The sequence below is a fragment of the Phycodurus eques genome, chromosome 11 (genome assembly GCF_024500275.1).
Source record: "Phycodurus eques isolate BA_2022a chromosome 11, UOR_Pequ_1.1, whole genome shotgun sequence".
Taxonomy (NCBI): domain Eukaryota; kingdom Metazoa; phylum Chordata; class Actinopteri; order Syngnathiformes; family Syngnathidae; genus Phycodurus; species Phycodurus eques.
This window is the reverse complement of record NC_084535.1, coordinates 26,167,314-26,192,657: the sequence shown is the minus strand read 5'-3', so window position 1 is coordinate 26,192,657 and position 25,344 is coordinate 26,167,314.

Sequence of the window (25,344 nt, the reverse complement as noted above, 5' to 3'; positions counted from 1 at the left end):
AAGCAATAAAAACTGCAAATGTGTGGAAAACTCCAACCAAAGCTTTGGGATTCAAACCACTGCCTGTAACTAGTATAAAGGGGAGAGTTTACTCTAAAATGCCAGATAATTTACTGGGAAAGCATCCTTTGTGAAGTTATGAGACAAAATAAAAAAAGTGGACACCAGGCGCTGGGAAGCATTTTTAAGCAATAAAAACTGCAAATGTGTGTAGAATTCCAACCAAAGCTTTGGGATTCAAACCACTACCTGTAAATAGTATAAAGGGGAGAGTTTTACTCTAAAAAGCAAGAGAATTTACTGGGAAAGCATCCTTTGTGAAGTTCTGAGTTACAACAAAAAAAGTGTACAGCAGAGGGAGCTGGGAAGCATTTTTCAGCAATAAAAACAGCAAATGTGTGTAAAACTCCAACCAAAGCTTTGGGATTCAAACCACTGCCTGTAACTAGAATAAAGGGGAGAGATTTAATCTAAAAAGCAAGAGAATTTACTGGGAAAGCATAACTTTGTGAAGTTATGAGTGACAATAAAAAAGTGTACAGCAGAGGGAGCTGGCAAGCATTTTTAAGCAATAAAAAAAGGAAATATGTGTAAAACTCCAATCAAAGCTTTGGGATTCAAACCACTGCCTGTAACTAGTATAAAGGGGAGGGTTTTACTCTAAAATGCAAGAGAATTTACTTGGAAAGCATACTTTGTGAAGTTATGAGTCAAAATACAAAATGTGTACAGCAGGCGCTGTGAAGCATTTTTAAGCAATAAAAACAGCAAATGTGTGTAAAACTCCAATCAAAGCTTTGGGATTCAAACCATTGCCTGTAACTAGTATGAAGGGGAGAGTTATACTCTAAAAAGCAAGAGACTTAACTGGGAAAGCATCCTTTGTGAAGTTATGAGTTACAATAAAAAAAAGTGTACAGCAGAGGGAGCTTGGAAGCATTTTTAAGCAATAAAAACAGCAATTGTGTGTAAAACTCCAACCAAAACTTTGGGATTCAAACCACTCCCTGTAACTAGTATAAAGGGGAGAGTTTTACTCTAAAATGCAAGAGACTTTACTGGGAAAGCATCCTTTGTGAAGTTATGAGTTACAATAAAAAAAGTGTACAGCAGAGGGAGCTGGGAAGCATTTTTAAGAAATAAAAACTGCAAATGTGTGTAAAACTCCAACCAAAGCTTTGGGATTCAAACCACTGCCTGTAACTCGTATAAAGTGGAGAGTTTTCCTTTAAAAAGCAAGAGAATTTACTTGGAAAGCATCCTTTGTGAAGTTATGAGTTACAATAAAAAAAAGTGTACAGCAGAGGGAGCTGGGAAGCATTTTTAAGCAATAAAAACAGCAAATGTGTGTAAAACCCCAACCAAAACTTTGGGATTCAAACCACTGCCTGTAACTTGTATAAAGTGGAGAGTTTTCCTTTAAAAAGCAAGAGACTTTACTCGGAACGCATCCTTTGTGAAGTTACGAGTCAAAATAAAAAAAAGTGTACAGCAGGCGCTGGGAAGCATTTTTAAGCAATACAAACAGCAAATGTGTGTAAAACTCCGTTCAAAGCCTTGGGATTCAAACCACTGCCTGTAACTAGTATAAAGGGGAGAGATTTAATTGAAAAAGCACGAGAATTTACTGGGAAAGCATCCTTTGTGAAGTTATGAGTTATAATAAAAAGGTGTACAGCAGAGGGAGCTGGGAAGCATTTTTAACCGATAAAAACAGCAAATGTTTGTAAAACTTCAACCAAAGCTTTGGGATTCAAACCACTGCCTGTAACTTGTATAAAGGGGAGAGTTTTCCTCTAAAATGCAAGAGAATTTACTTGGAAAGCATCATTTGTGAAGTTATGAGTCAAAATAAAATAAATTGTTCAACAGACGTTGGGAAGCATTTTTAAGCAATAAAATTTGCAAATGTGTGTAAAACTCCAACCAAAGCTTTGGGATTCAAACCACTGCCTGTAACTAGTATAACGGCGAGAGTTATACTCTAAAAAGTAAGAGAATTTACTTGGAAAGCATCCTTTGTGAAGTTATGAGTTACAAGAAAAAACGTGTACAGCAGAGGGAGCTGGGAAGCATTTTTAAGCAATAAAAACAGCAAATGTGTGTAAAACTCCAACCAAAGCTTTGGGATTCAAACCACTGCCTGTAACTAGTATTCAGGGGAGAGTTCTACTCTAAAAAGCAAGAGACTTTACTGGGAAAGCATCATTTGTGAAGTTATGAGTGAAAATAAAAAATGTGTACAGCAGGCGCTGGGAAGCATTTTTCAGCAATAAAAACAGCAAATGTTTGTAAAACTTCAACCAAAGCTTTGGGATTCAAACCACTGCCTGTAACTTGTATTAAGGGGAGAGTTTTCCTCTAAAATGCAAGAGAATTTATTTGGAAAGCATCCTTTGTGAAGTGATGAGTCAAAATAAAATAATTGTACAGCAGACGTTGGGAAGCATTTTTTAGCAAAAAAAAACAGCAAATGTGTGTAAAGCTCCAACCAAAGGTTTGGGATTCAAACCACTGCCTGTAACACGTGTAAAGGGGAGAGTTTTACTACAAAATGCAAGAGACTTTACTGGGAAAGCATCCTTTGTGAAGTTATTCGTTCCAATAAAAGAAAGTGTACAGCAGAGGGAGCTGGCAAGCGTTTTTTAGCAATAAAAACAGCAAATGTGTGTAAAACTACAAACAAAGCTTTGGGATTCAAACCACTGCCTGTAACTCGTATAAAGGGGAGAGTTTTACTCAAAAAAGCAAGAGACTTTACTGGGAAAGCATCCTTTGTGAAGTAATGATAGAAAATAAACAAAGTGTACAGCAGGCGCTGGGAAGCATTTATAAGCAATAAAAACTGCAAATGTGTGGAAAACTCCAACCAAAGCTTTGGGATTCAAACCACTGCCTGTAACTAGTATAAAGGGGAGAGTTTACTCTAAAATGCCAGATAATTTACTGGGAAAGCATCCTTTGTGAAGTTATGAGACAAAATAAAAAAAGTGGACACCAGGCGCTGGGAAGCATTTTTAAGCGATAAAAACTGCAAATGTGTGTAAAACTCCAACCAAAGCTTTGGGATTAAATCCACTGTCTGTAACTAGTATAAAGGGGAGAGTTTTACGATAAAAAGCACGACAATTTAATTGGAAAGCATCCTTTGTGAAGTTATGAGTCAAAATAAAAAAAGTGTACAGCAGGCGCTGGGAAGCATTTTTAAGCGATAAAAACTGCAAATGTGTGTAAAACTCACAAACCACAACCTGTAACTAGTACAAAGGGGAGAGTTTTACTCTAAAAAGCAAGAGAATTAACTGGGAAAGTCTCCTTTGTGATTTCATGGGTTAAAATAAAAAAAGTGAACAGCAGAGGAAGCTGGGAAGCATTTTTAAGCGATAAAAACTGTAAATGTGTGTAAAACTCCAACCAAAGCTTTGGGATTCAAACCACTGCCTGTAACTAGTATAAATGGGAGAGTTATACTCTAAAAAAAAGCAAGAGACTTTACTGGGAAAGCATCCTTTGTGAAGTTATGAGTAAAAATAAAAAAAGTGTACAGCAGGCGCTGGGAAGCATTTTTAAGCGATAAAAACTGCAAATGTGTGTAAAACTCCAACCAAAGCTTTGGGATTCAAACCACTGCCTGCAACTTGTATAAATGGGAGAGTTCTACTCTAAAAACATGACACTTTACTGGGAAAGCATCCTTTGTGAAGTTATGAGTAAAAATAAAAAAAGTGTACAGCAGGTGCTGGGAAGCATTTTTAAGCAATAAAAACTGCAAATGTGTGTAAAACTCCAACCAAAGCTTTGGGATTAAATCCACTGTCTGTAACTAGTATAAAGGGGAGAGTTTTACGATAAAAAGCACGACAATTTAATTGGAAAGCATCCTTTGTGAAGTTATGAGTCAAAATAAAAAAAGTGTACAGCAGGCGCTGGGAAGCATTTTTAAGCGATAAAAACTGCAAATGTGTGTAAAACTCACAAACCACAACCTGTAACTAGTACAAAGGGGAGAGTTTTACTCTAAAAAGCAGGAGAATTAACTGGGAAAGTATCCTTTGTGAAGTTATGGGTTATAATAAAAAAAGTGTACAGCAGAGGAAGCTGGGAAGCATTTTTAAGCGATAAAAACTGCAAATGTGTGTAAAACTCCAACCAAAGGTTTGGGATTACAACCACTGTCTGTAACTAGTGTAAAGGGGAAAGTTTCACTCTAAAAAGCAAGAGAATGTACTGGGAAAGCATCCTTTGTGAAGTTATGAGTTCCAATAAAAAAAGTTTAAAGCAGAGGGAGCTGGGAAGCATTTTTAAGCAATAAAAACAGCAAATGAGTGGAACTCCAACCAAAGCTTTGGGATTCAAACCACTGCCTGTAACTGGTACAAAGGGGAGAGTTCTACTCTAAAAAGCAAGAGACTTTACTGGGAAAGCATCCTTTGTGAATTTATGAGTCAAAACAAAAAAAGTGGACAGCAGGCGCTGGGAAGCATTTTTAAGCAATAAATACTGCAAATATGTGTAAAACTCCAACCAAAGCTTTGGGATTCAAACCACTGCCTGTAACCCGTACAAAGGGGAGAGTTTTACACTAAAATGCAAGAGAATTTACTTGGAAAGCATCCTTTGTGAAGTTATGAGTTGCAATAAAAAAAGTGTCCAGCAGAGGGAGCTGGGAAGCATTTTTAAGCAATAAAAACTGCAAATGTGTGTAAAACTCCAACCAAAGCTTTGGGATTCAAACCACTGCCTGTAACCAGTATAAAGGGGAGAGTTCTACTCTAAAAAGGAAGAGACTTTACTGGGAAAGCATCCTTTGTTAAGTTATGAGTCAAAATAAAAAATGTGCACAGCAGGCGCTGGGAAGCATTTTTAAGCAATAAAAACTGCAAATGTGTGTAAAACTCCAACCAAAGCTTTGGGATTCAAAGCACTGCCTGTAACCAGTATAAAGGGGAGAGTTCTACTCTCAAATGCAAGAGAATTTACTGGGAAATAATCCTCTGTGAAGTTATGAGTCAAAAAACAAAAAGTGTACAGCAGGCGCTGAGAAGCATTTTTAAGCAATATAAACTGCAAATGTGTTAAAACGCCAACCAAAGCTTTGGGATTCAAACCACTGCCTGTAACTCGTATAAAGGGGAGAGTTCTACTCTAAAAAGCAAGAGACTTTACTGGGAAAGCATCCTTTGTGAAGTAATGATAGAAAATAAAAAAAGTGTACAGCAGAGGGAGCTGGCAAGCATTTTTTAGCAATAAAAACAGCAAATGTGTGTAAAACTACAACCAAAGCTTTGGGATTCAAACCACTGCCTGTAACTCGTATAAAGGGGAGAGTTCTACTCTAAAAAGCAAGAGACTTTACTGGGAAAGCATCCTTTGTGAAGTAATGATAGAAAATAAACAAAGTGTACAGCAGGCGCTGGGAAGCATTTATAAGCAATAAAAACTGCAAATGTGTGGAAAACTCCAACCAAAGCTTTGGGATTCAAACCACTGCCTGTAACTAGTATAAAGGGGAGAGTTTACTCTAAAATGCCAGATAATTTACTGGGAAAGCATCCTTTGTGAAGTTATGAGACAAAATAAAAAAAGTGGACACCAGGCGCTGGGAAGCATTTTTAAGCAATAAAAACTGCAAATGTGTGTAGAATTCCAACCAAAGCTTTGGGATTCAAACCACTACCTGTAAATAGTATAAAGGGGAGAGTTTTACTCTAAAAAGCAAGAGAATTTACTGGGAAAGCATCCTTTGTGAAGTTCTGAGTTACAACAAAAAAAGTGTACAGCAGAGGGAGCTGGGAAGCATTTTTCAGCAATAAAAACAGCAAATGTGTGTAAAACTCCAACCAAAGCTTTGGGATTCAAACCACTGCCTGTAACTAGAATAAAGGGGAGAGATTTAATCTAAAAAGCAAGAGAATTTACTGGGAAAGCATAACTTTGTGAAGTTATGAGTGACAATAAAAAAGTGTACAGCAGAGGGAGCTGGCAAGCATTTTTAAGCAATAAAAAAAGGAAATATGTGTAAAACTCCAATCAAAGCTTTGGGATTCAAACCACTGCCTGTAACTAGTATAAAGGGGAGGGTTTTACTCTAAAATGCAAGAGAATTTACTTGGAAAGCATACTTTGTGAAGTTATGAGTCAAAATACAAAATGTGTACAGCAGGCGCTGTGAAGCATTTTTAAGCAATAAAAACAGCAAATGTGTGTAAAACTCCAATCAAAGCTTTGGGATTCAAACCATTGCCTGTAACTAGTATGAAGGGGAGAGTTATACTCTAAAAAGCAAGAGACTTAACTGGGAAAGCATCCTTTGTGAAGTTATGAGTTACAATAAAAAAAAGTGTACAGCAGAGGGAGCTTGGAAGCATTTTTAAGCAATAAAAACAGCAATTGTGTGTAAAACTCCAACCAAAACTTTGGGATTCAAACCACTCCCTGTAACTAGTATAAAGGGGAGAGTTTTACTCTAAAATGCAAGAGACTTTACTGGGAAAGCATCCTTTGTGAAGTTATGAGTTACAATAAAAAAAGTGTACAGCAGAGGGAGCTGGGAAGCATTTTTAAGAAATAAAAACTGCAAATGTGTGTAAAACTCCAACCAAAGCTTTGGGATTCAAACCACTGCCTGTAACTCGTATAAAGTGGAGAGTTTTCCTTTAAAAAGCAAGAGAATTTACTTGGAAAGCATCCTTTGTGAAGTTATGAGTTACAATAAAAAAAAGTGTACAGCAGAGGGAGCTGGGAAGCATTTTTAAGCAATAAAAACAGCAAATGTGTGTAAAACCCCAACCAAAACTTTGGGATTCAAACCACTGCCTGTAACTTGTATAAAGTGGAGAGTTTTCCTTTAAAAAGCAAGAGACTTTACTCGGAACGCATCCTTTGTGAAGTTACGAGTCAAAATAAAAAAAAGTGTACAGCAGGCGCTGGGAAGCATTTTTAAGCAATACAAACAGCAAATGTGTGTAAAACTCCGTTCAAAGCCTTGGGATTCAAACCACTGCCTGTAACTAGTATAAAGGGGAGAGATTTAATTGAAAAAGCACGAGAATTTACTGGGAAAGCATCCTTTGTGAAGTTATGAGTTATAATAAAAAGGTGTACAGCAGAGGGAGCTGGGAAGCATTTTTAACCGATAAAAACAGCAAATGTTTGTAAAACTTCAACCAAAGCTTTGGGATTCAAACCACTGCCTGTAACTTGTATAAAGGGGAGAGTTTTCCTCTAAAATGCAAGAGAATTTACTTGGAAAGCATCATTTGTGAAGTTATGAGTCAAAATAAAATAAATTGTTCAACAGACGTTGGGAAGCATTTTTAAGCAATAAAATTTGCAAATGTGTGTAAAACTCCAACCAAAGCTTTGGGATTCAAACCACTGCCTGTAACTAGTATAACGGCGAGAGTTATACTCTAAAAAGTAAGAGAATTTACTTGGAAAGCATCCTTTGTGAAGTTATGAGTTACAAGAAAAAACGTGTACAGCAGAGGGAGCTGGGAAGCATTTTTAAGCAATAAAAACAGCAAATGTGTGTAAAACTCCAACCAAAGCTTTGGGATTCAAACCACTGCCTGTAACTAGTATTCAGGGGAGAGTTCTACTCTAAAAAGCAAGAGACTTTACTGGGAAAGCATCATTTGTGAAGTTATGAGTGAAAATAAAAAATGTGTACAGCAGGCGCTGGGAAGCATTTTTCAGCAATAAAAACAGCAAATGTTTGTAAAACTTCAACCAAAGCTTTGGGATTCAAACCACTGCCTGTAACTTGTATTAAGGGGAGAGTTTTCCTCTAAAATGCAAGAGAATTTATTTGGAAAGCATCCTTTGTGAAGTGATGAGTCAAAATAAAATAATTGTACAGCAGACGTTGGGAAGCATTTTTTAGCAAAAAAAAACAGCAAATGTGTGTAAAGCTCCAACCAAAGGTTTGGGATTCAAACCACTGCCTGTAACACGTGTAAAGGGGAGAGTTTTACTACAAAATGCAAGAGACTTTACTGGGAAAGCATCCTTTGTGAAGTTATTCGTTCCAATAAAAGAAAGTGTACAGCAGAGGGAGCTGGCAAGCGTTTTTTAGCAATAAAAACAGCAAATGTGTGTAAAACTACAAACAAAGCTTTGGGATTCAAACCACTGCCTGTAACTCGTATAAAGGGGAGAGTTTTACTCAAAAAAGCAAGAGACTTTACTGGGAAAGCATCCTTTGTGAAGTAATGATAGAAAATAAACAAAGTGTACAGCAGGCGCTGGGAAGCATTTATAAGCAATAAAAACTGCAAATGTGTGGAAAACTCCAACCAAAGCTTTGGGATTCAAACCACTGCCTGTAACTAGTATAAAGGGGAGAGTTTACTCTAAAATGCCAGATAATTTACTGGGAAAGCATCCTTTGTGAAGTTATGAGACAAAATAAAAAAAGTGGACACCAGGCGCTGGGAAGCATTTTTAAGCAATAAAAACTGCAAATGTGTGTATAATTCCAACCAAAGCTTTGGGATTCAAACCACTACCTGTAAATAGTATAAAGGGGAGAGTTTTACTCTAAAAAGCAAGAGAATTTACTGGGAAAGCATCCTTTGTGAAGTTCTGAGTTACAACAAAAAAAGTGTACAGCAGAGGGAGCTGGGAAGCATTTTTCAGCAATAAAAACAGCAAATGTGTGTAAAACTCCAACCAAAGCTTTGGGATTCAAACCACTGCCTGTAACTAGTATAAAGGGGAGGGTTTTACTCTAAAATGCAAGAGAATTTACTTGGAAAGCATCCTTTGTGAAGTTATGAGTTACAATAAAAAAAGTGTACAGCAGAGGGAGCTGGGAAGCATTTTTAAGAAATAAAAACTGCAAATGTGTGTAAAACTCCAACCAAAGCTTTGGGATTCAAACCACTGCCTGTAACTCGTATAAAGTGGAGAGTTTTCCTTTAAAAAGCAAGAGAATTTACTTGGAAAGCATCCTTTGTGAAGTTATGAGTTACAATAAAAAAAAGTGTACAGCAGAGGGAGCTGGGAAGCATTTTTAAGCAATAAAAACAGCAAATGTGTGTAAAACCCCAACCAAAACTTTGGGATTCAAACCACTGCCTGTAACTTGTATAAAGTGGAGAGTTTTCCTTTAAAAAGCAAGAGACTTTACTCGGAACGCATCCTTTGTGAAGTTACGAGTCAAAATAAAAAAAAGTGTACAGCAGGCGCTGGGAAGCATTTTTAAGCAATACAAACAGCAAATGTGTGTAAAACTCCGTTCAAAGCCTTGGGATTCAAACCACTGCCTGTAACTAGTATAAAGGGGAGAGATTTAATTGAAAAAGCACGAGAATTTACTGGGAAAGCATCCTTTGTGAAGTTATGAGTTATAATAAAAAGGTGTACAGCAGAGGGAGCTGGGAAGCATTTTTAAGCGATAAAAACAGCAAATGTTTGTAAAACTTCAACCAAAGCTTTGGGATTCAAACCACTGCCTGTAACTTGTATAAAGGGGAGAGTTTTCCTCTAAAATGCAAGAGAATTTACTTGGAAAGCATCATTTGTGAAGTTATGAGTCAAAATAAAATAAATTGTTCAACAGACGTTGGGAAGCATTTTTAAGCAATAAAATTTGCAAATGTGTGTAAAACTCCAACCAAAGCTTTGGGATTCAAACCACTGCCTGTAACTAGTATAACGGCGAGAGTTATACTCTAAAAAGTAAGAGAATTTACTTGCAAAGCATCCTTTGTGAAGTTATGAGTTACAAGAAAAAACGTGTACAGCAGAGGGAGCTGGGAAGCATTTTTAAGCAATAAAAACAGCAAATGTGTGTAAAACTCCAACCAAAGCTTTGGGATTCAAACCACTGCCTGTAACTAGTATTCAGGGGAGAGTTCTACTCTAAAAAGCAAGAGACTTTACTGGGAAAGCATCATTTGTGAAGTTATGAGTGAAAATAAAAAATTTGTACAGAGGCGCTGGGAAGCATTTTTCAGCAATAAAAACAGCAAATGTTTGTAAAACTTCAACCAAAGCTTTGGGATTCAAACCACTGCCTGTAACTTGTATTAAGGGGAGAGTTTTCCTCTAAAATGCAAGAGAATTTATTTGGAAAGCATCCTTTGTGAAGTGATGAGTCAAAATAAAATAATTGTACAGCAGACGTTGGGAAGCATTTTTTAGCAAAAAAAACAGCAAATGTGTGTAAAGCTCCAACCAAAGGTTTGGGATTCAAACCACTGCCTGTAACACGTGTAAAGGGGAGAGTTTTACTACAAAATGCAAGAGACTTTACTGGGAAAGCATCCTTTGTGAAGTTATTCGTTCCAATAAAAGAAAGTGTACAGCAGAGGGAGCTGGCAAGCATTTTTTAGCAATAAAAACAGCAAATGTGTGTAAAACTACAACCAAAGCTTTGGGATTCAAACCACTGCCTGTAACTCGTATAAAGGGGAGAGTTTTACTCAAAAAAGCGAGAGAATTTACTGGGGAAGCATCCTTTGTGAAGTTATGAGTGAAAATAAAAAAACTGTACAGCATGCGCTGGGAAGCATTTTTAAGCAATAAAAACAGCAAATGTTTGTAAAACTCCAACCAAAGGTTTGGGATTCAAACCACTGCCTGTAACTCGTATAAAGGGGAGAGTTTTACTCTAAAATGCAAGAGAATTTACTTGGAAAGCATCCATTGTTAAGTTATGAGTCAAAATAAAAAAAAGTGTACAGCAGGCGCTGGGTAGCATTTTTAAGCAATAAAAACAGCAAATGTGTATAAAACTCCAACCAAAGGTTTGGGATTCAAACCACTGCCTGTAACTCGTGTAAAGGGGAGAGTTTTACTCCAAAATGCAAGAGACTTTACTGGGAAAGCATCCTTTGTGATGTTATGAGTGAAAATAAAAAAACTGTACAGCATGCGCTGGGAAGCATTTTTAAGCAATAAAAACAGCAAATGTTTGTAAAACTCCAACCAAAGCTTTGGGATTCAAACCACTGCCCGTAACTCGTATAAAGGGGAGAGTTTTACTCTGAAATGCAAGAGAATTTACTTGGAAAGCATCCTTCGTTAAGTTATGAGTCAAAATAAAAAAAAGTGTACAGCAGGCGCTGGGAAGCATTTTTAAGCAATAAAAACAGCAAATGTGTATAAAACTCCAACCGAAGGTTTGGGATTCAAACCACTGCCTGTAACTCGTGAAAAGGGGAGAGTTTTACTCCAAAATGCAAGAGACTTTACTGGGAAAGCATCCTTTGTGAAGTTATGAGTGAAAATAAAAAAAGTTACAGCAGGCGCTGGTAAGCATTTTTAAGCAATAAAAACAGCAAATGTGTGTAAAATTCCAACCAAAGCTTTGGGATTCAAACCACTGCCTGTAACTAGTATAACGGCGAGAGTTATACTCTAAAAAGTAAGAGAATTTACTTGGAAAGCATCCTTTGTGAAGTTATGAGTTACAAGAAAAAACGTGTACAGCAGAGGGAGCTGGGAAGCATTTTTAAGCAATAAAAACAGCAAATGTGTGTAAAACTCCAACCAAAGCTTTGGGATTCAAACCACTGCCTGTAACTAGTATTCAGGGGAGAGTTCTACTCTAAAAAGCAAGAGACTTTACTGGGAAAGCATCATTTGTGAAGTTATGAGTGAAAATAAAAAATTCATACAGCAGGCGCTGGGAAGCATTTTTCAGCAATAAAAACAGCAAATGTTTGTAAAACTTCAACCAAAGCTTTGGGATTCAAACCACTGCCTGTAACTTGTATTAAGGGGAGAGTTTTCCTCTAAAATGCAAGAGAATTTATTTGGAAAGCATCCTTTGTGAAGTGATGAGTCAAAATAAAATAATTGTACAGCAGACGTTGGGAAGCATTTTTTAGCAAAAAAAACAGCAAATGTGTGTAAAGCTCCAACCAAAGGTTTGGGATTCAAACCACTGCCTGTAACACGTGTAAAGGGGAGAGTTTTACTACAAAATGCAAGAGACTTTACTGGGAAAGCATCCTTTGTGAAGTTATTCGTTCCAATAAAAGAAAGTGTACAGCAGAGGGAGCTGGCAAGCATTTTTTAGCAATAAAAACAGCAAATGTGTGTAAAACTACAACCAAAGCTTTGGGATTCAAACCACTGCCTGTAACTCGTATAAAGGGGAGAGTTTTACTCAAAAAAGCAAGAGACTTTACTGGGAAAGCATCCTTTGTGAAGTAATGATAGAAAATAAACAAAGTGTACAGCAGGCGCTGGGAAGCATTTATAAGCAATAAAAACTGCAAATGTGTGGAAAACTCCAACCAAAGCTTTGGGATTCAAACCACTGCCTGTAACTAGTATAAAGGGGAGAGTTTACTCTAAAATGCCAGATAATTTACTGGGAAAGCATCCTTTGTGAAGTTATGAGACAAAATAAAAAAAGTGGACACCAGGCGCTGGGAAGCATTTTTAAGCAATAAAAACTGCAAATGTGTGTATAATTCCAACCAAAGCTTTGGGATTCAAACCACTACCTGTGAATAGTATAAAGGGGAGAGTTTTACTCTAAAAAGCAAGAGAATTTACTGGGAAAGCATCCTTTGTGAAGTTCTGAGTTACAACAAAAAAAGTGTACAGCAGAGGGAGCTGGGAAGCATTTTTCAGCAATAAAAACAGCAAATGTGTGTAAAACTCCAACCAAAGCTTTGGGATTCAAACCACTGCCTGTAACTAGTATAAAGGGGAGGGTTTTACTCTAAAATGCAAGAGAATTTACTTGGAAAGCATACTTTGTGAAGTTATGAGTCAAAATACAAAATGTGTACAGCAGGCGCTGTGAAGCATTTTTAAGCAATAAAAACAGCAAATGTGTGTAAAACTCCAATCAAAGCTTTGGGATTCAAACCATTGCCTGTAACTAGTATGAAGGGGAGAGTTATACTCTAAAAAGCAAGAGACTTAACTGGGAAAGCATCCTTTGTGAAGTTATGAGTTACAATAAAAAAAAGTGTACAGCAGAGGGAGCTTGGAAGCATTTTTAAGCAATAAAAACAGCAATTGTGTGTAAAACTCCAACCAAAACTTTGGGATTCAAACCACTGCCTGTAACTAGTATAAAGGGGAGAGTTTTACTCTAAAATGCAAGAGACTTTACTGGGAAAGCATCCTTTGTGAAGTTATGAGTTACAATAAAAAAAGTGTACAGCAGAGGGAGCTGGGAAGCATTTTTAAGAAATAAAAACTGCAAATGTGTGTAAAACTCCAACCAAAGCTTTGGGATTCAAACCACTGCCTGTAACTCGTATAAAGTGGAGAGTTTTCCTTTAAAAAGCAAGAGAATTTACTTGGAAAGCATCCTTTGTGAAGTTATGAGTTACAATAAAAAAAAGTGTACAGCAGAGGGAGCTGGGAAGCATTTTTAAGCAATAAAAACAGCAAATGTGTGTAAAACCCCAACCAAAACTTTGGGATTCAAACCACTGCCTGTAACTTGTATAAAGTGGAGAGTTTTCCTTTAAAAAGCAAGAGACTTTACTCGGAACGCATCCTTTGTGAAGTTACGAGTCAAAATAAAAAAAAGTGTACAGCAGGCGCTGGGAAGCATTTTTAAGCAATACAAACAGCAAATGTGTGTAAAACTCCGTTCAAAGCCTTGGGATTCAAACCACTGCCTGTAACTAGTATAAAGGGGAGAGATTTAATTGAAAAAGCACGAGAATTTACTGGGAAAGCATCCTTTGTGAAGTTATGAGTTATAATAAAAAGGTGTACAGCAGAGGGAGCTGGGAAGCATTTTTAAGCGATAAAAACAGCAAATGTTTGTAAAACTTCAACCAAAGCTTTGGGATTCAAACCACTGCCTGTAACTTGTATAAAAGGGGAGAGTTTTCCTCTAAAATGCAAGAGAATTTACTTGGAAAGCATCATTTGTGAAGTTATGAGTCAAAATAAAATAAATTGTTCAACAGACGTTGGGAAGCATTTTTAAGCAATAAAATTTGCAAATGTGTGTAAAACTCCAACCAAAGCTTTGGGATTCAAACCACTGCCTGTAACTAGTATAACGGCGAGAGTTATACTCTAAAAAGTAAGAGAATTTACTTGCAAAGCATCCTTTGTGAAGTTATGAGTTACAAGAAAAAACGTGTACAGCAGAGGGAGCTGGGAAGCATTTTTAAGCAATAAAAACAGCAAATGTGTGTAAAACTCCAACCAAAGCTTTGGGATTCAAACGACTGCCTGTAACTAGTATTCAGGGGAGAGTTCTACTCTAAAAAGCAAGAGACTTTACTGGGAAAGCATCATTTGTGAAGTTATGAGTGAAAATAAAAAATTTGTACAGAGGCGCTGGGAAGCATTTTTCAGCAATAAAAACAGCAAATGTTTGTAAAACTTCAACCAAAGCTTTGGGATTCAAACCACTGCCTGTAACTTGTATTAAGGGGAGAGTTTTCCTCTAAAATGCAAGAGAATTTATTTGGAAAGCATCCTTTGTGAAGTGATGAGTCAAAATAAAATAATTGTACAGCAGACGTTGGGAAGCATTTTTTAGCAAAAAAAAACAGCAAATGTGTGTAAAGCTCCAACCAAAGGTTTGGGATTCAAACCACTGCCTGTAACACGTGTAAAGGGGAGAGTTTTACTACAAAATGCAAGAGACTTTACTGGGAAAGCATCCTTTGTGAAGTTATTCGTTCCAATAAAAGAAAGTGTACAGCAGAGGGAGCTGGCAAGCATTTTTTAGCAATAAAAACAGCAAATGTGTGTAAAACTACAACCAAAGCTTTGGGATTCAAACCACTGCCTGTAACTCGTATAAAGGGGAGAGTTTTACTCAAAAAAGCGAGAGAATTTACTGGGGAAGCATCCTTTGTGAAGTTATGAGTGAAAATAAAAAAACTGTACAGCATGCGCTGGGAAGCATTTTTAAGCAATAAAAACAGCAAATGTTTGTAAAACTCCAACCAAAGGTTTGGGATTCAAACCACTGCCTGTAACTCGTATAAAGGGGAGAGTTTTACTCTAAAATGCAAGAGAATTTACTTGGAAAGCATCCATTGTTAAGTTATGAGTCAAAATAAAAAAAAGTGTACAGCAGGCGCTGGGTAGCATTTTTAAGCAATAAAAACAGCAAATGTGTATAAAACTCCAACCAAAGGTTTGGGATTCAAACCACTGCCTGTAACTCGTGTAAAGGGGAGAGTTTTACTCCAAAATGCAAGAGACTTTACTGGGAAAGCATCCTTTGTGATGTTATGAGTGAAAATAAAAAAACTGTACAGCATGCGCTGGGAAGCATTTTTAAGCAATAAAAACAGCAAATGTTTGTAAAACTCCAACCAAAGCTTTGGGATTCAAACCACTGCCCGTAACTCGTATAAAGGGGAGAGTTTTACTCTGAAATGCAAGAGAATTTACTTGGAAAGCATCCTTCGTTAAGTTATGAGTCAAAATAAAAAAAAGTGTACAGCAGGCGCTGGGAAGCATTTTTAAGCAATAAAAACAGCAAATGTGTATAAAACTCCAACCGAAGGTTTGGGATTCAAACCACTGCCTGTAACTCGTGAAAAGGGGAGAGTTTTACTCCAAAATGCAAGAGACTTTACTGGGAAAGCATCCTTTGTGAAGTTATGAGTGAAAATAAAAAAAGTTACAGCAGGCGCTGGTAAGCATTTTTAAGCAATAAAAACAGCAAATGTGTGTAAAATTCCAACCAAAGCTTTGGGATTCAAACCACTGCCTGTAACTAGTATAACGGCGAGAGTTATACTCTAAAAAGTAAGAGAATTTACTTGGAAAGCATCCTTTGTGAAGTTATGAGTTACAAGAAAAAACGTGTACAGCAGAGGGAGCTGGGAAGCATTTTTAAGCAATAAAAACAGCAAATGTGTGTAAAACTCCAACCAAAGCTTTGGGATTCAAACCACTGCCTGTAACTAGTATTCAGGGGAGAGTTCTACTCTAAAAAGCAAGAGACTTTACTGGGAAAGCATCATTTGTGAAGTTATGAGTGAAAATAAAAAATTTATACAGCAGGCGCTGGGAAGCATTTTTCAGCAATAAAAACAGCAAATGTTTGTAAAACTTCAACCAAAGCTTTGGGATTCAAACCACTGCCTGTAACTTGTATTAAGGGGAGAGTTTTCCTCTAAAATGCAAGAGAATTTATTTGGAAAGCATCCTTTGTGAAGTGATGAGTCAAAATAAAATAATTGTACAGCAGACGTTGGGAAGCATTTTTTAGCAAAAAAAACAGCAAATGTGTGTAAAGCTCCAACCAAAGGTTTGGGATTCAAACCACTGCCTGTAACACGTGTAAAGGGGAGAGTTTCACTACAAAATGCAAGAGACTTTACTGGGAAAGCATCCTTTGTGAAGTTATTCGTTCCAATAAAAGAAAGTGTACAGCAGAGGGAGCTGGCAAGCATTTTTTAGCAATAAAAACAGCAAATGTGTGTAAAACTACAACCAAAGCTTTGGGATTCAAACCACTGCCTGTAACTCGTATAAAGGGGAGAGTTTTACTCAAAAAAGCAAGAGACTTTACTGGGAAAGCATCCTTTGTGAAGTAATGATAGAAAATAAACAAAGTGTACAGCAGGCGCTGGGAAGCATTTATAAGCAATAAAAACTGCAAATGTGTGGAAAACTCCAACCAAAGCTTTGGGATTCAAACCACTGCCTGTAACTAGTATAAAGGGGAGAGTTTACTCTAAAATGCCAGATAATTTACTGGGAAAGCATCCTTTGTGAAGTTATGAGACAAAATAAAAAAAGTGGACACCAGGCGCTGGGAAGCATTTTTAAGCAATAAAAACTGCAAATGTGTGTATAATTCCAACCAAAGCTTTGGGATTCAAACCACTACCTGTGAATAGTATAAAGGGGAGAGTTTTACTCTAAAAAGCAAGAGAATTTACTGGGAAAGCATCCTTTGTGAAGTTCTGAGTTACAACAAAAAAAGTGTACAGCAGAGGGAGCTGGGAAGCATTTTTCAGCAATAAAAACAGCAAATGTGTGTAAAACTCCAACCAAAGCTTTGGGATTCAAACCACTGCCTGTAACTAGTATAAAGGGGAGGGTTTTACTCTAAAATGCAAGAGAATTTACTTGGAAAGCATACTTTGTGAAGTTATGAGTCAAAATACAAAATGTGTACAGCAGGCGCTGTGAAGCATTTTTAAGCAATAAAAACAGCAAATGTGTGTAAAACTCCAATCAAAGCTTTGGGATTCAAACCATTGCCTGTAACTAGTATGAAGGGGAGAGTTATACTCTAAAAAGCAAGAGACTTAACTGGGAAAGCATCCTTTGTGAAGTTATGAGTTACAATAAAAAAAAGTGTACAGCAGAGGGAGCTTGGAAGCATTTTTAAGCAATAAAAACAGCAATTGTGTGTAAAACTCCAACCAAAACTTTGGGATTCAAACCACTGCCTGTAACTCGTGTAAAGGGGAGAGTTTTACTCCAAAATGCAAGAGACTTTACTGGGAAAGCATCCTTTGTGATGTTATGAGTGAAAATAAAAAAACTGTACAGCATGCGCTGGGAAGCATTTTTAAGCAATAAAAACAGCAAATGTTTGTAAAACTCCAACCAAAGCTTTGGGATTCAAACCACTGCCCGTAACTCGTATAAAGGGGAGAGTTTTACTCTGAAATGCAAGAGAATTTACTTGGAAAGCATCCTTCGTTAAGTTATGAGTCAAAATAAAAAAAAGTGTACAGCAGGCGCTGGGAAGCATTTTTAAGCAATAAAAACAGCAAATGTGTATAAAACTCCAACCGAAGGTTTGGGATTCAAACCACTGCCTGTAACTCGTGAAAAGGGGAGAGTTTTACTCCAAAATGCAAGAGACTTTACTGGGAAAGCATCCTTTGTGAAGTTATGAGTGAAAATAAAAAAAGTTACAGCAGGCGCTGGTAAGCATTTTTAAGCAATAAAAACAGCAAATGTGTGTAAAATTCCAACCAAAGCTTTGGGATTCAAACCACTGCCTGTAACTAGTATAACGGCGAGAGTTATACTCTAAAAAGTAAGAGAATTTACTTGGAAAGCATCCTTTGTGAAGTTATGAGTTACAAGAAAAAACGTGTACAGCAGAGGGAGCTGGGAAGCATTTTTAAGCAATAAAAACAGCAAATGTGTGTAAAACTCCAACCAAAGCTTTGGGATTCAAACCACTGCCTGTAACTAGTATTCAGGGGAGAGTTCTACTCTAAAAAGCAAGAGACTTTACTGGGAAAGCATCATTTGTGAAGTTATGAGTGAAAATAAAAAATTTATACAGCAGGCGCTGGGAAGCATTTTTCAGCAATAAAAACAGCAAATGTTTGTAAAACTTCAACCAAAGCTTTGGGATTCAAACCACTGCCTGTAACTTGTATTAAGGGGAGAGTTTTCCTCTAAAATGCAAGAGAATTTATTTGGAAAGCATCCTTTGTGAAGTGATGAGTCAAAATAAAATAATTGTACAGCAGACGTTGGGAAGCATTTTTTAGCAAAAAAAACAGCAAATGTGTGTAAAGCTCCAACCAAAGGTTTGGGATTCAAACCACTGCCTGTAACACGTGTAAAGGGGAGAGTTTCACTACAAAATGCAAGAGACTTTACTGGGAAAGCATCCTTTGTGAAGTTATTCGTTCCAATAAAAGAAAGTGTACAGCAGAGGGAGCTGGCAAGCATTTTTTAGCAATAAAAACAGCAAATGTGTGTAAAACTACAACCAAAGCTTTGGGATTCAAACCACTGCCTGTAACTCGTATAAAGGGGAGAGTTTTACTCAAAAAAGCAAGAGACTTTACTGGGAAAGCATCCTTTGTGAAGTAATGATAGAAAATAAACAAAGTGTACAGCAGGCGCTGGGAAGCATTTATAAGCAATAAAAACTGCAAATGTGTGGAAAACTCCAACCAAAGCTTTGGGATTCAAACCACTGCCTGTAACTAGTATAAAGGGGAGAGTTTACTCTAAAATGCCAGATAATTTACTGGGAAAGCATCCTTTGTGAAGTTATGAGACAAAATAAAAAAAGTGGACACCAGGCGCTGGGAAGCATTTTTAAGCAATAAAAACTGCAAATGTGTGTATAATTCCAACCAAAGCTTTGGGATTCAAACCACTACCTGTGAATAGTATAAAGGGGAGAGTTTTACTCTAAAAAGCAAGAGAATTTACTGGGAAAGCATCCTTTGTGAAGTTCTGAGTTACAACAAAAAAAGTGTACAGCAGAGGGAGCTGGGAAGCATTTTTCAGCAATAAAAACAGCAAATGTGTGTAAAACTCCAACCAAAGCTTTGGGATTCAAACCACTGCCTGTAACTAGTATAAAGGGGAGGGTTTTACTCTAAAATGCAAGAGAATTTACTTGGAAAGCATACTTTGTGAAGTTATGAGTCAAAATACAAAATGTGTACAGCAGGCGCTGTGAAGCATTTTTAAGCAATAAAAACAGCAAATGTGTGTAAAACTCCAATCAAAGCTTTGGGATTCAAACCATTGCCTGTAACTAGTATGAAGGGGAGAGTTATACTCTAAAAAGCAAGAGACTTAACTGGGAAAGCATCCTTTGTGAAGTTATGAGTTACAATAAAAAAAAGTGTACAGCAGAGGGAGCTTGGAAGCATTTTTAAGCAATAAAAACAGCAATTGTGTGTAAAACTCCAACCAAAACTTTGGGATTCAAACCACTGCCTGTAACTAGTATAAAGGGGAGAGTTTACTCTAAAATGCAAGAGACTTTACTGGGAAAGCATCCTTTGTGAAGTTATGAGTTACAATAAAAAAAGTGTACAGCAGAGGGAGCTGGGAAGCATTTTTAAGAAATAAAAACTGCAAATGTGTGTAAAACTCCAACCAAAGCTTTGGGATTCAAACCACTGCCTGTAACTCGTATAAAGTGGAGAGTTTTCCTTTAAAAAGCAAGAGAATTTACTTGGAAAGCATCCTTTGTGAAGTTATGAGTTACAATAAAAAAAAGTGTACAGCAGAGGGAGCTGGGAAGCATTTTTAAGCAATAAAAACAGCAAATGTGTGTAAAACCCCAACCAAAACTTTGGGATTCAAACCACTGCCTGTAACTTGTATAAAGTGGAGAGTTTTCCTTTAAAAAGCAAGAGACTTTACTCGGAACGCATCCTTTGTGAAGTTACGAGTCAAAATAAAAAAAAGTGTACAGCAGGCGCTGGGAAGCATTTTTAAGCAATACAAACAGCAAATGTGTGTAAAACTCCGTTCAAAGCCTTGGGATTCAAACCACTGCCTGTAACTAGTATAAAGGGGAGAGATTTAATTGAAAAAGCACGAGAATTTATTGGGAAAGCATCCTTTGTGAAGTTATGAGTTATAATAAAAAGGTGTACAGCAGAGGGAGCTGGGAAGCATTTTTAAGCGATAAAAACAGCAAATGTTTGTAAAACTTCAACCAAAGCTTTGGGATTCAAACCACTGCCTGTAACTTGTATAAAGGGGAGAGTTTTCCTCTAAAATGCAAGAGAATTTACTTGGAAAGCATCATTTGTGAAGTTATGAGTCAAAATAAAATAAATTGTTCAACAGACGTTGGGAAGCATTTTTAAGCAATAAAATTTGCAAATGTGTGTAAAACTCCAACCAAAGCTTTGGGATTCAAACCACTGCCTGTAACTAGTATTCAGGGGAGAGTTCTACTCTAAAAAGCAAGAGACTTTACTGGGAAAGCATCATTTGTGAAGTTATGAGTGAAAATAAAAAATTTGTACAGCAGGCGCTGGGAAGCATTTTTCAGCAATAAAAACAGCAAATGTTTGTAAAACTTCAACCAAAGCTTTGGGATTCAAACCACTGCCTGTAACTTGTATTAAGGGGAGAGTTTTCCTCTAAAATGCAAGAGAATTTATTTGGAAAGCATCCTTTGTGAAGTGATGAGTCAAAATAAAATAATTGTACAGCAGACGTTGGGAAGCATTTTTTAGCAAAAAAAACAGCAAATGTGTGTAAAGCTCCAACCAAATGTTTGGGATTCAAACCACTGCCTGTAACACGTGTAAAGGGGAGAGTTTTACTACAAAATGCAAGAGACTTTACTGGGAAAGCATCCTTTGTGAAGTTATTCGTTCCAATAAAAGAAAGTGTACAGCAGAGGGAGCTGGCAAGCATTTTTTAGCAATAAAAACAGCAAATGTGTGTAAAACTACAACCAAAGCTTTGGGATTCAAACCACTGCCTGTAACTCGTATAAAGGGGAGAGTTTTACTCAAAAAAGCGAGAGAATTTACTGGGGAAGCATCCTTTGTGAAGTTATGAGTGAAAATAAAAAAACTGTACAGCATGCGCTGGGAAGCATTTTTAAGCAATAAAAACAGCAAATGTTTGTAAAACTCCAACCAAAGGTTTGGGATTCAAACCACTGCCTGTAACTCGTATAAAGGGGAGAGTTTTACTCTAAAATGCAAGAGAATTTACTTGGAAAGCATCCATTGTTAAGTTATGAGTCAAAATAAAAAAAAGTGTACAGCAGGCGCTGGGTAGCATTTTTAAGCAATAAAAACAGCAAATGTGTATAAAACTCCAACCAAAGGTTTGGGATTCAAACCACTGCCTGTAACTCGTGTAAAGGGGAGAGTTTTACTCCAAAATGCAAGAGACTTTACTGGGAAAGCATCCTTTGTGAAGTTATGAGTGAAAATAAAAAAACTGTACAGCATGCGCTGGGAAGCATTTTTAAGCAATAAAAACAGCAAATGTTTGTAAAACTCCAACCAAAGCTTTGGGATTCAAACCACTGCCCGTAACTCGTATAAAGGGGAGAGTTTTACTCTGAAATGCAAGAGAATTTACTTGGAAAGCATCCTTCGTTAAGTTATGAGTCAAAATAAAAAAAAGTGTACAGCAGGCGCTGGGAAGCATTTTTAAGCAATAAAAACAGCAAATGTGTATAAAACTCCAACCGAAGGTTTGGGATTCAAACCACTGCCTGTAACTCGTGAAAAGGGGAGAGTTTTACTCCAAAATGCAAGAGACTTTACTGGGAAAGCATCCTTTGTGAAGTTATGAGTGAAAATAAAGAAAGTTACAGCAGGCGCTGGTAAGCATTTTTAAGCAATAAAAACAGCAAATGTGTGTAAAATTCCAACCAAAGCTTTGGGATTCAAACCACTGCCAGTAACTAGTATAAAGGGGGGAGTTCTACTCAAAAAAGCAAGAGACTTTACTGGGAAAGCATCCTTTGTGAAGTCATGAGTGAAAATTAACAAAAGTGTACAGCAGAGGGAGCTGGGAAGCATTATTAAGCAATAAAAACAGCAAATGTGTGTAAAACTCCAACCAAAGCTTTGGGATTCAAACCACTGCTTGTAACGAGTATAAAGGGGAGAGTATGACTCTAAAAAGCAAGAGAATTTTCTGGGAAAGCATCCTTTGTGAAGTTATGAGTTACAAGAAAAAAAGTGTACCGGAGGCGCTGGGAAGCATTTTTAAGCAATAAAAACTGCAAATTTGTGTAAAACTCCAACCAAAGCTTTGGGATTCAAACAACTGCCTGTAACTAGGATAAAGGGGATAGTTTTACTCTAAAAAGCAAGAGACTTTACTGGGAAAGTATCCTTTGTGAAGTTATGAGTTACAATAAAAAATGTGTACAGCAGGCGCTGGGAAGCATTTTTCAGCAATAAAAACAGCAAATGTGTGTAAAACTCCAACCAAAGCTTCGGGATTCAAACCACTGCCTGTAACTAGTATAAAGGGGAGAGTTTTACTCTAAAATGCAAGAGACTTTACTGGGAAAGCATCCTTTGTGAAGTTATGAGTGAAAATAAAAAAAGTGTACAGCAGGCACTGGGAAGCATTTTTAAGCAATAAAAACAACAAATGTGTGCAAAACTACAACACAAGCTTTGGGATTCAAACCACTGCCTGTACCTCGTATAAAGTGGAGAGTTTTACTTAAAAAAGCAAGAGAATTTACTGGGGAAAGCATTCCTTTGTGAAGTTATGAGTTACAAGAAAAAAAGTGTACAGCAGAGGGAGTTGGGAAGCTTTTTTAAGCAATAAAATTTGCAAATGTGTGTAGAACTCCAACCAAAGCTTTGGGATTCAAACCACTGCCAGTAACTAGTATAACGGGGAGAGTTATACTCTAAAAAGGAAGATAATTTACTTGGAAAGCATCCTCTGTGAAGTTATGAGTAAAAAAAAAACAGTGTACAGGAGGCACTGGGAAGCATTTTTAAGCGATAAAAACTGCAAATTTGTGTAAAACTCCAACCAAAGCTTTGGGATTCAAACCTCTGCCTGTAACTAGGATAAAGGGGATAGTTTTACTCTAAAAAGCAAGAGACTTTACTGGGAAAGTATCCTTTGTGAAGTTATTCGTTCCAATAAAAGAAAGTGTACAGCAGAGGGAGCTGGCAAGCATTTTTAAGCAATAAAAACAGCAAATGTGTGTAAAACTCCAACCAAAGCTTTGGGATTAAAACCACTGCCTGTAACTAGTATTCAGGGGAGAGTTCTACTCTAAAAAGCAAGAGACTTTACTGAGAAAGCATCCTTTGTGAAGTTATGAGTGAAAATAAAAAAAGTGTACAGCAGGCACTGGGAAGCATTTTTAAGCAATACAAACTGCAAATGTGTGTAAAACTCCGTTCAAAGCCTTGGGATTCAAACCACTGCCTGTAACTAGTATAAAGGGGAGAGATTTAATCGAAAAAGCAAGAGAATTTACTGGGAAAGCATCCTTTGTGAAGTTATGAGTTTTTATAAAAAGGTGTACAGCAGAGGGAGCTGGGAAGCATTTTTAAGCGATAAAAACAGCAAATGTGTGTAAAACTCCAACCAAAGCTTTGGGATTCAAACCACTGCCTGTAACTAGTATGAAGGGGAGAGTTCTACTCTAAAATGCAAGAGATTTTCCTGGGAAAGCATCCTTTGAGAAGTTATGAGTGAAAATAAAAAAAGTGTACGAGAGGCGCTGGGAAGCATTTTTAAGCAATAAAAACAGCAAATGTGTGTAAAACTCCAACCAAAGCCTTGGGATTAAAACCACTGCCTGTAACTAGTATAAAGGGGAGAGAGTTAATCGAAAAAGCAAGAGAATTTACTGGGAAAACATCATTTGTGAAGTTATGAGTGAAAATAAAGAAAGTGTACAACAGGCACTGGGAAGCATTTTTAAGCAATAAAAACAGCAAATGTGTGCAAAACTCCAAACAAAGATTTGGGATTCAAACCACTGCCTGTAACTAGTATACAGGGAATAGTTTTATTCTAAAAAGCAAGACAATTTACTGGGAAAGCATCCTTTGTGAAGTTATGAGTTACAATCAAAACAAGTGTACAGCAGAGGGAGCTGGGAAGCATTTTTTAGCAATAAAAACAGCAAATGTGTGTAAAACTCCAAACAAAGCTTTGGGAATTAAACCACTGCCGTAACTAGCATAAAGGGGTGACTTTTACTCTAAAAAGCAAGAGAATTTACTTGGAAAGCATCCTATGTGAAGTTATGAGTTACAATAAAAAAAGTGTCCAGCAGAGGGAGCTGGGAAGCATTTTTAAGGGATAAAAACTGCAAATGTGTGTAAAACTCCAACCAAAGCTTTGGGATTCAAACCACTGCCTGTAACGAGTATACAGGGGATAGTTTTACTCTAAAAAGCAAGATAATTTACTTGGAAAGCATCCTTTGTGAAGTTATGAGTTACAATAAAAAAAGTGTACAGCAGAGGGAGCTGGGAAGCATTTTAAGCAATAAAAACTGCAAATGTGTGTAAAACTAAAACCAAAGCTTTGGGATTCAAACCACTGCCTGTAACTCGTACTAAGGGGATAGTTTTACTCAAAAATGCAAGAGAATTTACTTGGAAAGCATACATTCTGAAGTTATGAGTGAAAATAAAAAAAGTGTACAGCAGGCGCTGGGAAGCATATTTAAGCGATAGAAACTGCAAATGTGTGTAAAACTCCAACCAAAGCTTTGGGATTCAAACCACTGCCCGTAACTCGTATAAAGGGGAGAGTTTTACTCAAAAATGCAAGAGAATTTACTTGGAAAGCATCCTTTGGGAAGTTATGAGTCAAAATAAAAAAAGTGTACAGCAGGCGCTGGGAAGCATTTTTAAGTGATAAAAACAGCAAATGTGTGTAAAACTCCAACCAAAGCTTTGGGATTCAAACCACTGCCTGTAACTAGTATAAAGGGGAGATTTCTACTCTCAAAACCAAGAGAATTTACTGGGAAATAATCCTTTGTGAAATTATGTGTCAAAATCTAGAAAGTGTACAGCAGGCGCTGGGAATCATTATTAAGCAACAAAAACTGCAAATGTGTGTAAAACTCCAACCAAAGCTTTGAGATTCAAACCACTGCCCGTAACTCGTATAAAGGGGAGAGTTTTACTCTAAAATGCAAGATAATTTACTTGGAAAGCATCCTTTGGGAAG